Source organism: Vipera berus (genome assembly GCF_964194415.1).
Source record: "Vipera berus genome assembly, chromosome: 2".
Taxonomy (NCBI): domain Eukaryota; kingdom Metazoa; phylum Chordata; class Lepidosauria; order Squamata; family Viperidae; genus Vipera; species Vipera berus.
In genome coordinates, this window is record NC_138203.1 from 274,162,402 (window position 1) to 274,178,006 (window position 15,605).

General features: G+C 38.6%; 1 protein-coding gene across 1 annotated transcript in view; it reads right to left on the reverse strand.

The window, feature by feature from the left end:
• LOC308662047 (histone H3-like centromeric protein A) overlaps positions 1 to 2,516 on the reverse strand; it is a 61,400-nt gene extending 58,884 nt beyond the window's left edge. Inside the window, exon 1 of the mRNA XM_081317464.1 lies at positions 2,492 to 2,516. The gene's annotated coding sequence lies outside the window, so the exon portion shown is untranslated. The remainder of the gene's footprint in view (positions 1 to 2,491) is intronic.
• Between the last annotated feature and the right edge of the window lie 13,089 nt (positions 2,517 to 15,605).

The window sequence follows — 15,605 nt, forward strand, 5'->3', positions numbered from 1 at the left end:
GATTAGCTATAACTGATACAGCTGAAAAGAATAAAGAGAAAAAGCAACAATGTACAACGCTAAAGGAAGAGTTTAAAAAATTGGAGCTACAACTTCAAAAAGATCCACAAAAAAACCTCTTAAAAGACAAATGGAGATACGGTAATTAAACATAAATTAAACCTAATAAGTCAGAAGAATTGGCTCAACAAATCAAAAGGGCAAAACATTTTTTTTCCAAAAATGCAAATAAACACAAGATGGCTGGCTTATAAATTGAAAAAGAGAGAAAAATTTGATAAACAAATTGAAAGATGAGAAGGGAGCCGTGCAACTCCAAAATGAGGCAATAAAAAAATAGTTAAAAGAATATTATGAAAAAATATATGATATAGAAAAAAATGTCTCTGGGAAAAAGACAACATATGGAAAAAGCCAATCTACCAAAAATTCCAGAAAACTTTAAAAACATGGTAAACAAAAAAATAACAAGGTTGGAACTGATGGAAGATATAAAACGACAAAAAAATGATAAAACTGCATGACCGGATAGACTTCCTGCAGACTTCTATAAATGCTTTGAAGATACATTAATTCAGACAACATATCATAAATAAACAGCAAATAGTTGGGAAAGTTATATATTTCGGAATATACCTAACAACAAGATTTGCAATGATAAAACAAAACTACATAAAATTACTTTAATCAAATAAAATTAGATCTAGAAAAATGGAAAAACGTACAACTATCAGTGCTAAGAAGAATAGCTACTGTGAAAATGAAGAGTTTAGCAAAGCTGCTCTTCTTGTTCCAAACAGCACCTATAAAACAGTTGTTGATTTAAATGCTTTGATTTTGAAATTTATTTGGCAAGGAAGGAAAGCTAGAATTAAACTGAAAATGCTACAAGAATCCATAGAAAATGGAGGATGCAGATTACCAGATTGGGTGTCATATTATCAAGCACGTATCTTAGTATGGGTAAAAGTATGGATAAATCTCAGACATAAAAGACTGTTATATCCAGAAGGACATGATCCGCAACTAGGATGGCATGCATACTTTCAAAATCATTATATAAGAAATACACTACTTCTTGTATGCGAAAAGCTAAAAGGTACTTAAGAATGTCAGTATTGCTTTCAACGATGCGTTTGTTCACCCAAATCAAGTGAAATAAGAAAAAAAAATTGACATATAATGGATACCTAAGGGAAATTAAACTTAAACAAGAGCCAGGGTACTGAATTTTCATGGTGGCCTTACTTTCAAATTCAATCAAGCTATGATAAAGATGTGAAAATATATGACTTTTATAAAGAACAATGTTTGATCAGACACTATTGACCTCTGATAAAAAACTGATTACAAAACTATATAACTTTCTATTAAATTCAAAAATGGAGAATGAACAAGTGAAAGAAACAATGATACAGTGGACAGAAAACTTTGGATATAAAATAGAATTACAGAAATGGCAAAATCTTTGGGAAAGAAATTATAAATTGACCATGGCAACTTCTTATAAAGAAAACTGACATAAAATGTTCTATAGATGGCATTTACCACCTGCTAGATTAGCAAAAATGTTTAAAAATATGTTCAGTAAATGTTGGATATGTGATCAAACACCTGGCCTGTATTACCATATGTGGTGACCTTGTGATAAAGAAAAACATTGGGCCAAAAGACACTTGGTTAGAAAAGATGTTAGGAAAACATGTAGATTTTAAACCTGAACTCTTTTTATTAGGTATAATATCAGAAAAATTTAATAAGCAAAGGGTATATTTAACATTACATGTATTAACAGTAGCAGGGATTGTATTTGCTCAGCACTGGAAGAATAAAGAAACACCAGTAGACAAAGACATAATCAAGAAGATATTGGACTGTGCTGAAATGGAGAGACTTCCACTGAGGATCAAAGGGAAAGAAGATACAGAATATTTTCAAACATGGAATTTATTTCATCAATGGTTGAAGAAAAGGGGTAGAGACTAAGAATGTAACTTGTATTATTAATCAAACAAATTGGACTAGACAACATGATGTTTAAGCACTAATCAAATGTAATCAGAGAAAAATAGTTTTAAAAATTGTAAAAAAACAAATCAAAGAACAACAGAGTTGGAAGGGACCTTAAAGGTCTTCTAGTCCAACCCTCTGCTCAGGCAAGAGACCCTATTGCTATTCCTGAAAATGGCTGTGCTGTCTCCTCTTAAAAACCTCCAGTGATGCAGCACTCACGAAGTCTGGAGAGAAGCCATTCCCAAAGAATCAACCTTCGCTTGAAGGAGACTTTTTAAATCTTCCCACCAGCAGGAAATTGCAGCCCCCAGTTTAACAGCCTGCAGCACCAGCGGACTGAAAAGTTGGGGAGGGAAGGAAAATGCAGCAGCAGCAGCTGACCTGCTTCAGCCTAGTTGCTTCTCTGCTTGGACGCCGTGGAGGAAGCCCAACAGCCCCGCTCGCTCCCGGCTTCTCCTCCGACCTGCCCTCCGCTCACCTCCCAGCTGCTCCTTCGACCCTGGAAAGAGCACAAAAGCCACTTTGCACACCAACTTCCTCCCAAGAGTGATCAGGAAGAGGAGGTTCCTCTGCGCTTCCCCTCTCCTCCCTTCCTTTCTAGCAATATAGTACTCGATGGTTTTAACTCTCTCAAACTCAAACACAAATGCCGTGTTCTGTATTGTCCCCTTTCTAGGCACAGAGGTTGCCTGTTTAACCGCGGATAGGTGGCGAAAAACACGCTTGTCTCGTCTCTGCCTGAGGCGTTTGGACGATTCCCCCCCCCCGCCCCATTAAAAGCTATCAAGTCGTTCCAGACTTCTAGCAACCGACCTTTGCAACAGAGCTTAGTGAAATGTGATGCTAATTAGCTACATCAGAAGATTATACCTCTGTGCTGAGCCCCAAATGTTCATGACGGTTTTACACAATTCCACAATCAGCTTTCCTAGGGGTGACTCTCAGTGGAGATCAAAACCTCTCTACCCCCGAAATCTCTATTAAAGAGGAAACATACTAAAAGTCATTGTGTCAGCAAACGTAGTCTTGTCCTTAAGGCAGAGATGTTGATCAAGGTAGCCATAATCCTGTAAGCGTAACTACACATACTCCCTGGTATTTGTCTTCTGTAATTTCTTTCTGTAAACTGTCCTACGATAAGAACTTGTAGAATATTAACCACATAAGGAACAATGTATAACTAGAAATTAGAGGTGTATAAATATGTCTATTCTTGAGCCCTTCGGGGTTCAGACCATTTACTTTCTTTAGCTTTCTGAACCTGTGCATTAAACTTTTCCTTTCTTGAAGAGCTTGCGTGATTCTCTTATTTCTACTACACTATGACTTATTGAATGTGGATCCCAAGGTTTTAGGACATAGCAGCAACATCAGGCCAGATGCTCCATGGGGGCCAACTTCGCTCCTGCTGGCCAGGGTTGCATCCAAGAGCACCCAGCCTACCATTCCTGAAGGAGGGCCTCCTATATCTGCTGAATGCTAAATGCCATGTACTTCTGTAAATTTGCTTGCACAGAAGTCTCCATTAGATCAGACAGAAAAATATGCAGCAGGGCCTCGAAAATGGGGGCTAAGAAAGAGTGGGGCAATTGTGAATATATGGTAGAAGAAATATTTCTAAAATGCAATTTTAAAAAGGAAACAAAAGGGAAGAATAGAATATCCCACCAAAGCACTCGGCCGATTGATCACCAGGCTAACCTGCTTAGAGGGACACCCTGCACTGCTGTTTTAATATACATGTCGTATGGACAGTGGCCATTTCAACTATTGGATCTGAGCTCTGTTACATGGAGGAATTTAGAATAAAAGAACAATGAGACAATGATTGGGCTGACTTACTGTAAATAACAAGACATTGTAGACAAATACAATAGATGGTTAAGAGAGGGCAATGATGTTTAACTTTAATGTTGGTTCATGTGTTCAGCACTTTGCCTTTATTCACAGTACAGATGGTCAAATTGATTCGAACTAGAGGTAGAAATTCACCAATTTTGGGCCTCCTTTGCAAAGATAAGAACCTAATATTGTTACGTTTATCATCATTCACCTGATTTACTATATGTAAATCCGTTGTTTTTAATGCACATTTCTTTTTTTAATGTTTTGTTCATCCTTGTTTTGCTGTTGTAATTCTTGTCTTTTTATCTTATAGTTTCTATTCTATCTTAATTTGACTAATATTTTTTCTTTAAAAAAGCCCCTTACCAGAAGCAATTTCATGTGGCTGCTATGTACCAACTTTCTAAGCTGCCTCTGAATCTAGAATCATAACATCATAGGGTGGGAAAGCACCCCAGGGGTCTTCTGGTCCAACCCACTTCTCAAGACAGGTGCCTTATATAACCCCAGTCAAATGACTGTCTGGTTTATTCTGGAAAACCTCCAATGATGGAGCATCCACAATGCCAGGAAGAGAGCTATTCCATTGATCAATTGCACTCACTGACAGAAAATTTCTCCTGACTTCTAGATTGGATCTTCCTTTGACAACATTCCACCCACGAACTTCTTCTTCTGCCTTCTGTTCCCTAGAGAATTAGTTTATCTCCTCTTCGTGACAGCCCCTCAAGTATTGGAAGACAGCTATCATGGCCCCCCAATCCTTCTCTTCCATGGCCTAGACATACCTAACTCTCTCAACCGTTTGTCATTTAGCGTCCAGACCATTTAACATTTCTTCTCTGCATATTTTCCAGGGACTCAACATGTGTTGAGTCATGGGACCAGAATGGGACGCAGTATTCTTAGTGTGGACTCACCAGCATGGTGTAAAGTGGTACTATCACTTCTCGTTGTCTTGAGATTCCTTGCTCTTAATTGTCCAGTAGGACATCTATATTCCTCTGTTGAGCCAGATATTACATGCTCTATTCCTGTTCTTTTCATTTTTCCTACCTAGGTGTAGGAGCTTGTTTTATTCACCACTGAGCTGCATTTTCTTGGCCCAATGCTCAGATATGTCAAGAACCTTCTAGAGGGCGTATCTATGGGAGTGAGTATGGATATGGTTTCCTACAAGGAATTACTTAGATTGCAAGGGAATGATTGGCAACTTAAATCATTAGAGGAGTTAAGACAAGAAAATATAAGTTACTCTTGGTTTCAATATACCCAATTGAAAGCTAGGTGGAAGTTAGATCAAAAGGTTGGCATCACAATTACAGATCAAAATTTAGTAAAACAAATTAGAGATTTAAATTGTGCACATATAAAGAGGATATATAATGCTTTAATTGAATTGGATTCGGAAACGGAATTGGTTAAAGACTGTATGATAAAGTGGGCACAAAATATTCAGGAACCAATCTCGTTGGACACCTGGGAGATAATTTGGGTCAGAAATGTTAAATTTACTCAGGCTCAAAACTTAAGAGAAAATTTTTATAAAATGTTTTATAGATGGCATCTGGATCCCAAGAAGTTGTCCAACATGTATCCTAATTTACAGTCTAAATGTTGGAGATGTGGTAGTTCAGAAGCTACCTATTTTCACATGTGGTGGACTTGTAGAAACATAAAAGCTTTTTGGATCAAAATTTGGTGGAACATTCAAAAGATTTTTAAGAGAAAGATAAAGTTTTCTCCGCAATTATTTTTATTGGGTATTGTTGTAGATTGTGATGTTAAAGAAACTAATTTGATGTTGAATATGATAACAGCAGCACGGTTACTAGTGGGACAATATTGGAAGAAGGATAGTTTGCCCACTATAGAAGAATGGGTGTTTAAAGTTTTGAATCTTGCAGAAATGTCTAAGATTTCTGCTTATTTGAAAGATCATTCACAGGAAAGATATATTTCAGTTTGGAGGAGATGGATAAATTATATTCAGAACAAATATGGGACTAAAAAGTTCCATTTAGCTTATGAGTAGATTTTAGTGGGATATTGTTATTGGTACTTTGTTTGTAGTTATGTTAAAGGGGAGTTAAAGCACATTATTTTCCTGGGCTCCAAGATCACTGCAGATGGGGACTGCAGCCAAGAAATTAAAAGACGCTTGCTCCTTGGGAGGAAAGCCATGGCAAATCTAGACAGCACACTAAAAAGCAGACACATCACCCTGTCAACAAAAGTGCGTATAGTCAAGGCTATGGTCTTCCCAGTTGCAATGTATGGCAGTGAAAGCTGGACCATAAGAAAGGCTGAGCGCCAAAGAATTGAAGCCTTTGAACTATGGTGCTGGAGAAGACTCCTGCGAGTCCCTTGGACTGCAAGGCGATCAAACCGGTAAGTCCTAGAGGAGATCAACCCTTACTGCTCTTTAGAAGGCCAGATCCTGAAGCTAAAACTCAAATACTTTGGCCACCTAATGAGAAGGAAGGACTCACTGGAGAAGAGCCTAATGCTGGGAAAGATTGAGGGCACTAGAAGAAGGGGACGACAGAGAATGAGGTGGCTGGATGGAGTCACTGAAGCAGTAGGCGTGAGCTTAAATGGACTCCAGAAGATGGTAGAGGACAGGAAGGCCTGGAGGAACATTGTCCATAGGGTCGCGATGGGTCGGACACGACTTCGCAACTAACAACAACAAAGCACATTATGAATTTGGTTAATTGTATATTATGCATAATTTTTCTTTAGAATATGATTATTGTAACTATAATCCTGTATTTAGCTCTGGGAAGTGGGGGGGGGGAAGTGGGTGGGTTTGGGGTGGGAGGGATTTGGGGATATATTGTAAAATTCTGTTTTTGTAAAACTCTTTAATAAAAAAAGAACCTTCAGGCAAAACAAATGGCTGTTTTAGAGGGAAACCACAGCTTAGTTATCTGTTATGAAATCTCCTAATTTCCCTCTGTCAGACTGGCAGTGATGGAGAAGACAATCGTTGAATCTGAGAAGGATGCCAATCAAAAAATCTTCAGTTAGCCGTTCTAATTTTTAAACTGTGCCTCATAAATTGCTGTATTTTCATAGAATTTGGGACTAGGACAGATAGCAATGCAACAATAAATTAAGAGGCAGAAGCATAACTGCAGCTAATGTCATCAGAGGCAGAGAGTGGCAGGAATGATGTATTATTGAAACTGAAAATTTAAATTTATAAATGAGGGAAGGGAAGATGAGTAAAACAGATTACTTAGAGATGCAAATTGCAGAAGAAACAGATTACAAGTTAACAATTATATATGTTAGAAACCCACTGTATGTATCACTTAGCAAGAGTTGGGTATTGAGCTTCACATTATCTTTTCATTATTAAATTCATTCATTATTAAACTTAATCACTGCCCATCTCGCTGTTTGAATCAACTGTGACTTCCCATGACCTAATGTCCATGTTGTTGTTGTTAATTGCGAAGTTGTGTCTGACCCATCGCAACCCCATGGACAACGTTCCTCCAGGCCTTCCTGTCCTCTACCATCTTCTGGAGTCCATTTAGGCTCACAGCTACTGCCTCGGTGACTCCATCCAGCCACCTCATTCTCTGTCGTCCCCTTCTTCTCTTGCCCTCAACCTTTCCCAGCATTAGGCTCTTCTCCAGTGAGTCCTTCCTTCTCATAAAGTGGCCAAAGTATTTGAGTTTCAACTTCAGGATCTGGCCTTCTAAAGAGCAGTAAGGGCTGATCTCTAGGACTGACCGGTTTGATCTCTTTGCAGTCCAAGGGACTCGCAGTCTTCTCCAGCATCATAGTTCAAAGGCTTCAATTCTTTGGGGCTCAGCCTTTCTTATGGTCTAACTTTCACAGCCATACATTGCAACTAGGAAGACAATAGCCTTGACTATACGCACTTTTGTTGACAGGCTGATGTCTCTGCTTTTTAGTGTGCTGTCTAGATTTGCAATGACTTTCCTCCCCGGAAGCAAGCGTCTTTTAATTTCTTGGCTGCAGTCCCCATCTGTGGTGACCTTCGAACCCAGGAAAATAAAATCTGTCACTACCCTAATGACCATAGCAACAGTGAAAATACCCATTTATTTCCCTTATCAACAATGAAACATTTTCAACTGTACTTATTCCCCCTCACATTAGGTAGCAAAGCAGAGAGGTTTGTCTCTCTTCTGCATGACAGTATGGCCAAATGGCAGCCGCTTCCACATGTCCATCGCATGGCCCAGGGAAGAAGCCAGGGCCCACTGAAAATAACGGCTGCTTCCAGGACACAGTGCCAAGGGCCAGGGATGCATGCCCTCCCCTCCTTCCCCTACATGATGATCACAAATCTTAAAAAGAAAGAGGAGGCTGTGAGGTGTGCAACGACCCAGTGGGAGGGAGAAAAGGCCTGTGGAGACCCTGGGGTGGGAAAGAACCGGGCAGCACAAGGGTTGGGAAACAGCACAGGGTGTGTCGGAGGTTGGGGGAGGCCTAGAGATGCCTATGACAGGCAAACCTGGGCCTGCACTAGGCCTCCATGAGCTTTCCCCAACCCTGAGGTAGCCAGATTCCACTTAGTGACTTACACATTCGATTAATGGCTGCATCAGAGATCAGGGTAGTTTAGGAAAGAAGTCTCAATTAACAGCACTTGCAACATGCAACCATAATTGCAAGGAGCATGACAGTTATATCTTGAGGACCTTTTCTACCCTGGCTAAGGAATTCTGGGCCTCAAAATCTGGAAGAAATCAAGGTAGAAGACCTGAAACTCCACATATGGGAATCACATAATCAATATACAAAACTATCACCCAGAAGCCTTTTTGACGAAATCCACAAGTTCTACAAAAGCAAATATCCAGTTCCTGCTGTTGCTAACAAGAAATAGGTACTGTAGTTAGCCTTTTTCCATTTTCCTTTTCTCTCCACCTACAAGTCTAGTCCTGAAACACGTTTAAATAAAAAGACTCAGACCACAATTCAAATACTCAATTTCTCAATTACAGTTTGAATGGTAGATCACAAATGAATTTCAAGCCTTTTCTAAATTCTTCAACTTTTGCCTCATGTGGATTTCCTCATGTGCAATAAGGGATGATTCATGAGTGAAGTAACATCCACAGACTGGACATTTGAAAGATTTCTCCCCTGCATGAGTCCTCTGATGTTTCACAAGGTTGGAATTCTGACTAAAACATTTCCCACATTCAGGACATTCAAAGGGTTTCTCTCCTGTGTGAATCCTCTGGTGTTTCACAAGGTTAGAATTCTGACTGAAACGTTTCCCACAATCAGGACATTCAAAGGGTTTCTCTCCTGTGTGAGTCCTCTGATGTTTTACGAGGCTGGAATTATCACTAAAACATTTCCCACAATAAGGACATTCAAACGGTTTCTCACCTGTGTGAGTACTCTGGTGATTCACAAGGCTGGACTTCACACTGAAACTTTTCCCACAATAAGGACATTCAAACGGTTTCTCTCCTGTGTGAGTCCTCTGGTGTTTCACAAGGCTGGAATTTTGACTAAAACCTTTCCCACAATATGCACATTCAAACGGTTTCTCTCCTGTGTGAGTCCTCTGGTGTGTCACAAGGCTGGATTTGTGATTGAAACTTTTCTGACAATAAGAACATTCAAACATTTTCTCTCCTTTGTGAATCCTCTGGTGTGTCACAAGGTACGCATTCTGACTGAAAGTTTTTCCACATTCAGGACATTCAAAGGGTTTCTCTCCTGTGTGACTCCTCTGGTGTGTCACCAGGCTGGATTTGTGATTGAAACTTTTTCCACAGATAGGACATTCAAAGGGTTGCTCTCCTGTGTGAGTCCTCTGGTGTGTCACACGGCTGGAATTTTCACTGAAACGTTTCCCACAATCAGGACATTCAAAGGGTTTCTCTCCTGTGTGAGTTCTCTGGTGTTTCACCAAGCTGGAGTTGTGACTGAAACTTTTCCCACAGATAGGACATTCAAAAGGTTTCTCTCCTGTGTGAGTCCTCTGGTGTGTCACAAGGCTGGAATTCTGACTGAAACTTTTCCCACAATCAGGACATTCAAAGGGTTTCTCTCCTGTGTGAGTCCTCTGGTGTTTCACAAGGCTGGATTTCCCAATGAAACCTTTCCCACAATAAGAACATTCAAAGGGTTTCTCTCCTGTGTGAGTCCTCTGATGTCTCACAAGGCAGGAATTCTGAATGAAAGTTTTCCCACATTCACGACATTTAATCGGTCTCTCTCCTGTGTGAATCCTCTGGTGTCTCACCAGGTTGGAATTATCACTGAAACGTTTCCCACAGTCAGGACATTCAAAGGGTTTCTCTCCTGTGTGAGTCCTCTGGTGTATTACTAGGTTGGAATTATCACTAAAACGTTTCCCACAGTCAGGACATTCAAAGGGTTTCCCTCCTGTGTGACTCCTCTGGTGTCTCATGACATGGAAATTTCTAATGAAAATTTCACACAATCAGTACAATCATAGGTTTTCTCCCTGCTGTGAATCCTCTGATATATCACCACATTGCCATGCTCACTAAAGTATTTGCTTCACTAGGAGTGCTTTTATGGCTTTTCTCTTGTGTGGGTTCTTCCATGAACCATAAGGGAGCTGTTCTGACCAAAGCTTTTGCCACAATCAGATGATTTGTATGGCTTTTCTCCTGTGTGGCTCCTCTTGTGCATAATCAGTTGTGATTTGCAATCTGTGCTTTTCCAACAATAGACACAAGTACGGAGCTTTTCCACAGAGGATATTTTTGAGGAAGTCAAAAATATGGACAATCCCTTGTTTAGTGGTGCTTTCATTCAATCCGTTTTCTTTCTCACAGGGCGAGGCCTGCATGTCTCTCTACTCTACATGACTTTCCTAGTCACCTTTTCCTCCACTGACATCCAGATATTTCCCTCTTTTACTGAATGAAAAATAATCTCCCTTGACTTTTCATGTAAGGTATCCTTGACTTCTGAATAATCTACTTATTCCAGTTTGAAATCTTCCTTGATTTTCTCTCTTTTTTTCTAAGAGCTGCTGGAGGAGGAGGAGAATTGTGTGGTTTTCTGAAGGAAATGGAAAATATTTCGATTTTCAGCTCGATTTGCTTTCCTTTTCATTGTTGCTTGTTATTCTTAGCTGTCCATCCTCTTTTCTATTAGATTTAAAGAAAAGCGTAACTTTAATTTTTATAAAATGGTGTGAGGTGTGAAAAAAGAAAAAAAGTATACAGTAGAATGAAAAAGCAAACATGCCACAATGATAGAATAATCTCTTACATTGTTTATGATTCATCTGATACATGGAATACTACCGACATCCATGTTCAAATATCCATTCAATCAAATTCAGTTGTTGATTTGGGTAAAATTTCTTGTTGACTTCGGTCAATCACAAATCCTTAGCAATACCAAGGGTTATCATAAAATACATTTGGAAGCGATGGAGATAGATTATGTAATTCCAGATATATGCATACAGAGAGAAAGATAGATACACACTCCTACAAAAGTATCTATGGAGAAAATCTATGTCTTTCAAGCCTGGAAAAATGTCCCAAAATAGTTTACAGTCGAAGCTTTTCACCTAATTTTAGAGATATGGCAGCTTTAACTGAGGGATAACAGAATAACACAGTTGGAAGGGACCTTGAAGGAAGAAGGAAGAATTTTAATGGTGGAAATGACGATAAATCAAAAAAAGATGTTGATAGCAATATATGCACCAAACAATAAGCAACAAATACTTTATCAAAGACACAGGAAAATATTGGAAATGGAATATCAAAATATTTGTTTAGTAGGAGGCTTTAACACAATTGTGAATGAAAAATTAATTACAAAAGTAGTAAAATAGGGGGAAAAGGAAGAAAGAGACTACGTAAGGTGTTTGTTAAAAGAGCAGAAGAAATCTGCGTACAGAAAGTCTGGAGAGCAATGAACCCAAAAAAGACACAGTATACATTTTATTCAAATAGACACAAATCATGGTCTGGAATTGATACGATATGGATGTCCCCTAAATTAAGAATAATATATATGAAGTTGAGATAGAACCCAATATTTGGGCTGACCATAATCCGATGAAGCTGAGTTGGACAGGAGTAAAGAAGAAATCAAGGTGGACACGGAATCAACTCTTATTAAAAGAGAAAGAATTTCAGAAATAGCAGTTAAGGAAATGGAATTCTTTTTCAAAGAAAATTAAAAAGAAAACATTTCACTCCAGTACATATGGGATACAGCCAAAGCATACTTCAGAGGATTAGCTATAAGTGATACGGCTGAAAAGAATAAAGAGAAAAGGCAACAGTGTACAACGGTAAAGGAAGAATTTAGAAAATTGGAGCTACAACTTCAAAAAGATCCACAAAAAAACCTCTTAAAAGACAAATGGAGATAATTAAACATAAATTAAACCTAATAAGTCAGAAGAATTGGCTCAACAAATCAAAAGGGCAAAACATTTTTTCCCCAAAAATGCAAATAAACTGGGAAGATGGCTGGCTTATAAATTGAAAAAAGAGAGAGAAAATTGATAAACAAATTGCAAGATGAGAAGGGAGATGTGCAACTCCAAAATGAGGCAATTTAAAATACTTAAAGAATATTATGAAAAAATATGATACAGAAAAAAAATCTCTCTGGAAAAAAGACAACATATGGAAAAAGCCAATCTACCAAAAATTCCAGAAAACTTTAAAAAACATGCTAAACAAAAAAATTACAATGTTGGAACTGATGGAAGATATAAAACGACAAAAAAATGATAAAACTGCATGACCGGATAGACTTCCTGCAGACTTCTATAAATGCTTTGAAGATACATTAATTCAGACAACATATCATAAATAAACAGCAAAAGTAATTGTAAATGGGGACTACGTAGGGAATTTTAACATAAAGAAAGGAACAAGGATATCCATTGACCCCATTGCTATTTATATTGACATTGGAAGTTTTTGAGAGGAACATCAGACAAGACCCAGAAATTAAGGGAATGGAGATAAAAGACGAAAGCTATAAATTACAAGCATTTGCAGGTAACTTGGTATTTATCACAGAAGAAACATTGGAGACAACACCTAAACCAGGGGTGTCAAAATTGCCAGCCTGCGGGCCGGACATGTCACCCGGAAGCCATGCCCGCCTCATTGCAGGCTATGGCAAACGGTCCCCATATGTCGCACAATTTCACGAGTTTGACATGTCTACCTAAACTATTGAAAAGGATTGAGGAATCTGGAGAAATAGCAGCATTGAAGATAAATAGAGAAAAAAAAAAGTTATAGTTAAAAACCTTACATCTAAGCAAAAAGAACAATTGTCAGAAAAATGCATTTTCAAATAGTTGGGAAAGTTATATATTTCGGAATATACCTAACATCAAGATTTGCAATGATAAAACAAAACTACATAAAATTACTTAAATCAAATAAAATTAGATCTAGAAAAATGGAAAAACGTACAACTATCAGTGCTAAGAATAGCTACTGTGAAAATGAATAGTTTAGCAAAACTGCTCTTCTTGTTCCAAACAGCACCTATAAAACAGAGAAGAAATTTGTTGATGATTTAATTGCTTTCATTTTGAAATTTATTTGGCAAGGAAGGAAAGTCAGAATTAAACTGAAAATGCTACAAGAATCCATAGAAAATGGAGGATACAGATTACCAGATTGGGTCTTACATTATCAAGCACGGGTCTTAATATGGCTAAAAGAATGGATAAATCTCAGACATAAAAGACTGTTATATCCAGAAGGACATAATCCGCAACTAGGATGGCATGCATAGATACTTTCAAAATCATTATATAAGAAATACACTACTTCTTGTATGCGAAAAGCTAAAAGCTAAAAGGTACTTAAGAATCTCAGTATTGCTTTCAACGATGCATTTGTTCACCCAAATCAAGTGAAATATGAAAAAAATTGACATATAAAGGATACCTAAGGGAAATTAAAATTTAAACAAGAGCTTGTAGACCAGGGTACTGAATTATCATGGTGGCCTTACTTTCAAATTCAATCAAGCTATGATAAAGATGCAAAAATATATGACTTTTATAAAGAACAGACAGTGTTTGATCAGACACTGTTGACCTCTGATAAAAAACTGATTAAGAAACTGTATAACTTTCTATTAAATTCAAAAATGGAGGATGAACAAGTGAAAGAAACAATGATACAGTGGGCAGAAAACTTTGGATATAATATAGAATAACAGAAATGGCAAAATCTTTGGGAAAGAAATTATAAAATGACCATGGCAAGTTCTTATAAAGAAAACTGACATAAAATGTTCTATAGATGGCATTTACCACCTGCTAGATTAGCAAAAATGTTTAGAAATATGTCCAGTAAATGTTGGATATGTGATCAAACACCTGGCCTGTATTACCATATGTGGTGGCCTTGTGTTAAAGAAAAAAACATTGGGCCAAAAGACACTTGGTTAGAAAAGATGTTAGGAAAACATGTCAATTTTAAACCTGAACTGTTTTTATTAGGTATAATATCAGAAACATTTAATAAGCAAAGGGTATATTTAACATTGCATGTATTAACAGCAGCAGGGATTGTATTTGCTCAGCACTGGAACCAAGAAGATATTGGACTGTGTTGAAATGGACAGCCTTACATTGAGGATCAAAGAGAAAGAAGATACAGAATATTTTCAAACATGGAATTTAATTCATCAATGTTTGGAGAAAAGGGGTAGAGACTAAGAACCAACTTGTATTATGAAGCAAACAAATTGGACCAACACGATGTTTATTCAGCAGTAATCAAATGTGATAATATTAGTTTTTTTAAAATGTAAAAAAAACAGACTTGAAAGGGACCTTGGAGGTCTTCTAGTCCAACCCCCTACTCAGGCAGGAGACCCTATTCCTATTCCTGAAAATGGCTGTGCTATCTCCTCTTAAAAACCTCCAGTGATGCAGCACTCGCGACGTCTGGAGGGAAGCCATTCCCAAAGAATCAACCTTCGCTTGAAGGAGACTTTTTAAATCTTCCCACCAGCAGAAAATTGCAGCCCCCAGTTTAACAGCCTGCAGCACCAGCGGACTGAAAAGTTGGGGAGGGAAGGAAAATGCAGCAGCTGCGGCTGACCTGCTTCAACCTAGTTGCTTCTCTGCTTGGACGCCGTGGAGGAAGCCCAACAGCCCCGCTAGCTCCCGGCTTCTCCTCCGACCTGCCCTCCGCTCACCTCCCAGCTGCTGCTTCGACCCTGGGAAGAGCACAATATCCTCCCAACACACCATCTTCCTTCTATGAGTGATCAGGAAGAGGAAGTTCCTCTGCGCTTATCATCTCTTCCCATCCTTTCTAGCAATATAGTACTCGATGGTTTTAACTCCTTTAAACTCAAACACAGATGCCACCTACTGTATTGTCCGCTTTCTAGAGTCCACGGGGTATAAAAAGGCACTACCCACATGTGCTCAGCCTTTCTTTTCCTCTTGGATCCATCTTTCTGTCTGCCTTTCCTCTGCAATAAACTACAACCTTCTTCCCAAAGCAGTTGCCATGTTTATTCCCCACTTGGAGGAACCATGATGGAGACTTTTCTTCCTACACCTCCAAGGTCCCTTTCAAACGTTTTATTCTACCCTATCCTATCCATTGTCTTTGCAATGTGTTTTTTTCTCTTTCCTACTCTCTCTCTCTCTCTCTCTCTCTCTCTCTCTCTCTCTCTCTCACACACACACACACACACACACACACACACACACACACACACATACCCCTTGGGACATCGCAAGC